Source organism: Rhinoderma darwinii, chromosome 1 (genome assembly GCF_050947455.1).
Source record: "Rhinoderma darwinii isolate aRhiDar2 chromosome 1, aRhiDar2.hap1, whole genome shotgun sequence".
Taxonomy (NCBI): Eukaryota; Metazoa; Chordata; class Amphibia; order Anura; family Rhinodermatidae; genus Rhinoderma; species Rhinoderma darwinii.
In genome coordinates this window covers 640,835,346-640,842,845 of record NC_134687.1, presented here as the reverse complement: position 1 = coordinate 640,842,845, position 7,500 = coordinate 640,835,346, and positions in this window count along the sequence as shown.

The following is a 7,500-nucleotide window of genomic DNA, read 5'->3' as shown; positions in this document are numbered from 1 at the left end:
TTTTTTTTAAACGTGTATCATTTGCAAAGTTATGATCATTTTTCTAAATATGCTAATGTGGCTCTAATTGCCAAATAGGAGGTGACTCTTTCTTTTCACTCTGGGCAGTGCAATGTTTTCTGTATGACCATGTCCAACCACCATACATTCTACCCCTTCCCGTCCCAGCAAAACACAACATGATCATATAGAATACAGCTTCTATAACCACTTGTGTGTTTAACTGACGATATCTCGGGTTCTCGCACAGCTAGAACTGCGGTCCTGGTGTCATATGAAAGACTAGAATCTCCTCTTTCATATGCCACCAGAAGCACTGTTCTAGGTAGTCCCCAGCCCGAGATATGGCTGTTTGAATTGATCCCACTTCCCTCCAGCTTTAGTCATTTACACTGTGAAGCAACTTCATGCCGATTGGACAGTGTCAGAGGCTGTGAGATAGCTCCACCTCAGGAGAATCGCTGGTGTTACCTCCCTCACAGTTGTCTAATAAAGGCTCCTTTCCATATTTAGAAAAAAAGCTCATAACTTTTAAATTAATAAACCAGGTATTAGAAAACGTCCTCAGAAAATTCATTTCTCCCTTGCAAGATGATTGGACTAATCTCCTTCCGTGGCCAGAATTTGCCTATAATAATTATACTGGGGAATCTACGTAATCTTCTCCTTTCTTTCTGGTCTATTGGCAACATCCGAAAGTTGCTCTATCAGTCCCAACTTTATCTGAGGTCCCAGCAGCTAATCTGTCCCATGCTGACTTCCTGCGCATTTAAAAGGAAGCAAAGGAGGCTATTGTCAAAGCTGAAAGATGCAGAATTCCTCCTTACTTTTGTCCTGGAGACAAAGTCTGGCTGTTTTGTAAGCACCCAAAGTCTGGCTGTCTTTTAATGCCTTTAGTTTCGACAGCAGCAACCTCTGCGCTTCCAATGATAAACTTACTGAGCTCAGCAGGGTCTTGGGGCAGAGTTTTTTTTTATCTGTAGTCGTGGCCGAGTGGTTAAGGCGATGGACTAGAAATCCATTGGGGTCTCCCCGCGGAGTTTCAAATCCTGCCGACTACGTCTTGAATTTTTTGCCTCCGTGAAGCGATAAAAATAAGGTAATACGCTTGTGCTAGGTAACAAAGAAGTTTAATTGCAGTCATATCGTGATTATGCCGTACTCCACTGCTCTGTCACTAATCAGATGCCGGACCCTACATTTAAAGAGGCTCTGTACCCAGTTTATTAATTCCCTATTTACTAATCTAATAGGCGCTTTGCTGCTGATAATTACTGTGTGGTTTGATTTTTTTTTTTAAAACGTGTATCATTTGCAAAGTTATGATCATTTTTCTAAATATGCTAATGTGGCTCTAATTGCCAAATAGGAGATGACTCTTTCTTTTCACTCTAGGCAGTGCAATGTTTTCTGTATGACCCTGTCCAACCACCATACATTCTACCCCTTCCCGTCCCAGCAAAACACAACGTGATCATATAGAATACAGCTTCTATAACCACTTGTGTGTTTAACTGACCATATCTCGGGTTCTCACACAGCTAGAACTGCGGTCCTGGTGTCATATGAAAGACTAGAATCTCCTCTTTCATATGCCACCAGAACCACTGTTCTAGGTAGTCCCCAGCCCGAGATATGGCTGTTTGAATTGATCCCCCTTCCATCCAGCTTTAGTCATTTACAATGTGAAGCAACTTCATGCCGATTGGACAGTGTCAGAGGCTGTGAGATAGCTCCACCTCAGGAGAATCGCTGGTGTTACCTCCCTCCCAGTTGTCTAATAAAGGCTCCTTTCCATATTTAGAAAAAAAGCTCATAACTTTTAAATTAATAAACCAGGTATTAGAAAACGTCCTCAGAAAATTCATTTCTCCCTTGCAAGATGATTGGACAAATCTCCTTCCGTGGCCAGAATTTGCCTATAATAATTATACTGGGGAATCTACTTAATCTTCTCCTTTCTTTCTGGTCTATTGGCGACATCCGAAAGATGCAGAATTCCTCCTTACTTTTGTCCTGGAGACAAAGTCTGGCTGTTTTGTAAGCACCCAAAGTCTGGCTGTCTTTTAATGCCTTTAGTTTCGACAGCAGCAACCTCTGCGCTTCCAATGATAAACTTACTGAGCTCAGCAGGGTCTTGGGGCAGAGTTTTTTTTATCTGTAGTCGTGGCCGAGTGGTTAAGGCGATGGACTAGAAATCCATTGGGGTCTCCCCGCGGAGTTTCAAATCCTGCCGACTACATCTTGAATTTTTTGCCTCCGTGAAGCGATAAAAATACGGTAATACGCTTGTGCTAGGTAACAAAGAAGTTTAATTGCAGTCATATCGTGATTATGCCGTACTCCACTGCTCTGTCACTAATCAGATGCCGGACCCTACATTTAAAGAGGCTCTGTACCCAGTTTATTAATTCCCTATTTCCGAACTAATCTAATAGGCGCTTTGCTGCTGATAATTACAGTGTGGTTTGATTATTTTTTTTAAACGTGTATCATTTGCAAAGTTATGATCATTTTTCTAAATATGCTAATGTGGCTCTAATTGCCAAATAGGAGGTGACTCTTTCTTTTCACTCTGGGCAGTGCAATGTTTTCTGTATGACCATGTCCAACCACCATACATTCTATCCCTTCCCGTCCCAGCAAAACACAACATGATCATATAGAATACAGCTTCTATAACCACTTGTGTGTTTAACTGACGATATCTCGGGTTCTCGCACAGCTAGAACTGCGGTCCTGGTGTCATATGAAAGACTAGAATCTCCTCTTTCATATGCCACCAGAAGCACTGTTCTAGGTAGTCCCCAGCCCGAGATATGGCTGTTTGAATTGATCCCACTTCCCTCCAGCTTTAGTCATTTACACTGTGAAGCAACTTCATGCCGATTGGACAGTGTCAGAGGCTGTGAGATAGCTCCACCTCAGGAGAATCGCTGGTGTTACCTCCCTCACAGTTGTCTAATAAAGGCTCCTTTCCATATTTAGAAAAAAAGCTCATAACTTTTAAATTAATAAACCAGGTATTAGAAAACGTCCTCAGAAAATTCATTTCTCCCTTGCAAGATGATTGGACTAATCTCCTTCCGTGGCCAGAATTTGCCTATAATAATTATACTGGGGAATCTACGTAATCTTCTCCTTTCTTTCTGGTCTATTGGCAACATCCGAAAGTTGCTCTATCAGTCCCAACTTTATCTGAGGTCCCAGCAGCTAATCTGTCCCATGCTGACTTCCTGCGCATTTAAAAGGAAGCAAAGGAGGCTATTGTCAAAGCTGAAAGATGCAGAATTCCTCCTTACTTTTGTCCTGGAGACAAAGTCTGGCTGTTTTGTAAGCACCCAAAGTCTGGCTGTCTTTTAATGCCTTTAGTTTCGACAGCAGCAACCTCTGCGCTTCCAATGATAAACTTACTGAGCTCAGCAGGGTCTTGGGGCAGAGTTTTTTTTTTATCTGTAGTCGTGGCCGAGTGGTTAAGGCGATGGACTAGAAATCCATTGGGGTCTCCCCGCGGAGTTTCAAATCCTGCCGACTACGTCTTGAATTTTTTGCCTCCGTGAAGCGATAAAAATAAGGTAATACGCTTGTGCTAGGTAACAAAGAAGTTTAATTGCAGTCATATCGTGATTATGCCGTACTCCACTGCTCTGTCACTAATCAGATGCCGGACCCTACATTTAAAGAGGCTCTGTACCCAGTTTATTAATTCCCTATTTACTAATCTAATAGGCGCTTTGCTGCTGATAATTACTGTGTGGTTTGATTTTTTTTTTTAAAACGTGTATCATTTGCAAAGTTATGATCATTTTTCTAAATATGCTAATGTGGCTCTAATTGCCAAATAGGAGATGACTCTTTCTTTTCACTCTAGGCAGTGCAATGTTTTCTGTATGACCCTGTCCAACCACCATACATTCTACCCCTTCCCGTCCCAGCAAAACACAACGTGATCATATAGAATACAGCTTCTATAACCACTTGTGTGTTTAACTGACCATATCTCGGGTTCTCACACAGCTAGAACTGCGGTCCTGGTGTCATATGAAAGACTAGAATCTCCTCTTTCATATGCCACCAGAACCACTGTTCTAGGTAGTCCCTAGCCCGAGATATGGCTGTTTGAATTGATCCCCCTTCCCTCCAGCTTTAGTCATTTACACTGTGAAGCAACTTCATGCCGATTGGACAGTGTCAGAGGCTGTGAGATAGCTCCACCTCAGGAGAATCGCTGGTGTTACCTCCCTCCCAGTTGTCTAATAAAGGCTCCTTTCCATATTTAGAAAAAAAGCTCATAACTTTTAAATTAATAAACCAGGTATTAGAAAACGTCCTCAGAAAATTCATTTCTCCCTTGCAAGATGATTGGACAAATCTCCTTCCGTGGCCAGAATTTGCCTATAATAATTATACTGGGGAATCTACTTAATCTTCTCCTTTCTTTCTGGTCTATTGGCGACATCCGAAAGATGCAGAATTCCTCCTTACTTTTGTCCTGGAGACAAAGTCTGGCTGTTTTGTAAGCACCCAAAGTCTGGCTGTCTTTTAATGCCTTTAGTTTCGACAGCAGCAACCTCTGCGCTTCCAATGATAAACTTACTGAGCTCAGCAGGGTCTTGGGGCAGAGTTTTTTTTATCTGTAGTCGTGGCCGAGTGGTTAAGGCGATGGACTAGAAATCCATTGGGGTCTCCCCGCGGAGTTTCAAATCCTGCCGACTACATCTTGAATTTTTTGCCTCCGTGAAGCGATAAAAATAAGGTAATACGCTTGTGCTAGGTAACAAAGAAGTTTAATTGCAGTCATATCGTGATTATGCCGTACTCCACTGCTCTGTCACTAATCAGATGCCGGACCCTACATTTAAAGAGGCTCTGTACCCAGTTTATTAATTCCCTATTTACTAATCTAATAGGCGCTTTGCTGCTGATAATTACTGTGTGGTTTGATTTTTTTTTTTAAAACGTGTATCATTTGCAAAGTTATGATCATTTTTCTAAATATGCTAATGTGGCTCTAATTGCCAAATAGGAGATGACTCTTTCTTTTCACTCTAGGCAGTGCAATGTTTTCTGTATGACCCTGTCCAACCACCATACATTCTACCCCTTCCCGTCCCAGCAAAACACAACGTGATCATATAGAATACAGCTTCTATAACCACTTGTGTGTTTAACTGACCATATCTCGGGTTCTCACACAGCTAGAACTGCGGTCCTGGTGTCATATGAAAGACTAGAATCTCCTCTTTCATATGCCACCAGAACCACTGTTCTAGGTAGTCCCTAGCCCGAGATATGGCTGTTTGAATTGATCCCCCTTCCCTCCAGCTTTAGTCATTTACACTGTGAAGCAACTTCATGCCGATTGGACAGTGTCAGAGGCTGTGAGATAGCTCCACCTCAGGAGAATCGCTGGTGTTACCTCCCTCACAGTTGTCTAATAAAGGCTCCTTTCCATATTTAGAAAAAAAGCTCATAACTTTTAAATTAATAAACCAGGTATTAGAAAACGTCCTCAGAAAATTCATTTCTCCCTTGCAAGATGATTGGACTAATCTCCTTCCGTGGCCAGAATTTGCCTATAATAATTATACTGGGGAATCTACGTAATCTTCTCCTTTCTTTCTGGTCTATTGGCAACATCCGAAAGTTGCTCTATCAGTCCCAACTTTATCTGAGGTCCCAGCAGCTAATCTGTCCCATGCTGACTTCCTGCGCATTTAAAAGGAAGCAAAGGAGGCTATTGTCAAAGCTGAAAGATGCAGAATTCCTCCTTACTTTTGTCCTGGAGACAAAGTCTGGCTGTTTTGTAAGCACCCAAAGTCTGGCTGTCTTTTAATGCCTTTAGTTTCGACAGCAGCAACCTCTGCGCTTCCAATGATAAACTTACTGAGCTCAGCAGGGTCTTGGGGCAGAGTTTTTTTTATCTGTAGTCGTGGCCGAGTGGTTAAGGCGATGGACTAGAAATCCATTGGGGTCTCCCCGCGGAGTTTCAAATCCTGCCGACTACATCTTGAATTTTTTGCCTCCGTGAAGCGATAAAAATAAGGTAATACGCTTGTGCTAGGTAACAAAGAAGTTTAATTGCAGTCATATCGTGATTATGCCGTACTCCACTGCTCTGTCACTAATCAGATGCCGGACCCTACATTTAAAGAGGCTCTGTACCCAGTTTATTAATTCCCTATTTACTAATCTAATAGGCGCTTTGCTGCTGATAATTACTGTGTGGTTTGATTTTTTTTTTTAAAACGTGTATCATTTGCAAAGTTATGATCATTTTTCTAAATATGCTAATGTGGCTCTAATTGCCAAATAGGAGATGACTCTTTCTTTTCACTCTAGGCAGTGCAATGTTTTCTGTATGACCCTGTCCAACCACCATACATTCTACCCCTTCCCGTCCCAGCAAAACACAACGTGATCATATAGAATACAGCTTCTATAACCACTTGTGTGTTTAACTGACCATATCTCGGGTTCTCACACAGCTAGAACTGCGGTCCTGGTGTCATATGAAAGACTAGAATCTCCTCTTTCATATGCCACCAGAACCACTGTTCTAGGTAGTCCCTAGCCCGAGATATGGCTGTTTGAATTGATCCCCCTTCCCTCCAGCTTTAGTCATTTACACTGTGAAGCAACTTCATGCCGATTGGACAGTGTCAGAGGCTGTGAGATAGCTCCACCTCAGGAGAATCGCTGGTGTTACCTCCCTCCCAGTTGTCTAATAAAGGCTCCTTTCCATATTTAGAAAAAAAGCTCATAACTTTTAAATTAATAAACCAGGTATTAGAAAACGTCCTCAGAAAATTCATTTCTCCCTTGCAAGATGATTGGACTAATCTCCTTCCGTGGCCAGAATTTGCCTATAATAATTATACTGGGGAATCTACGTAATCTTCTCCTTTCTTTCTGGTCTATTGGCAACATCCGAAAGTTGCTCTATCAGTCCCAACTTTATCTGAGGTCCCAGCAGCTAATCTGTCCCATGCTGACTTCCTGCGCATTTAAAAGGAAGCAAAGGAGGCTATTGTCAAAGCTGAAAGATGCAGAATTCCTCCTTACTTTTGTCCTGGAGACAAAGTCTGGCTGTTTTGTAAGCACCCAAAGTCTGGCTGTCTTTTAATGCCTTTAGTTTCGACAGCAGCAACCTCTGCGCTTCCAATGATAAACTTACTGAGCTCAGCAGGGTCTTGGGGCAGAGTTTTTTTTTTATCTGTAGTCGTGGCCGAGTGGTTAAGGAGATGGACTAGAAATCCTTTGGGGTCTCCCCGCGCAGGTTCAAATCCTGCCGACTACGTCTTGAATTTTCTGCCTCCGTGAAGCGATAAAAATAAGGTAATACGCTTGTGCTAGGTAACAAAGAAGTTTAATTGCAGTCATATCGTGATTATGCCGTACTCGACTGCTCTGTCACTAATCAGATGCCGGACCCTACATTTAAAGAGGCTCTGTACCCAGTTTATTAATTCCCTATTTCCTAACTAATCTAATAGGCGC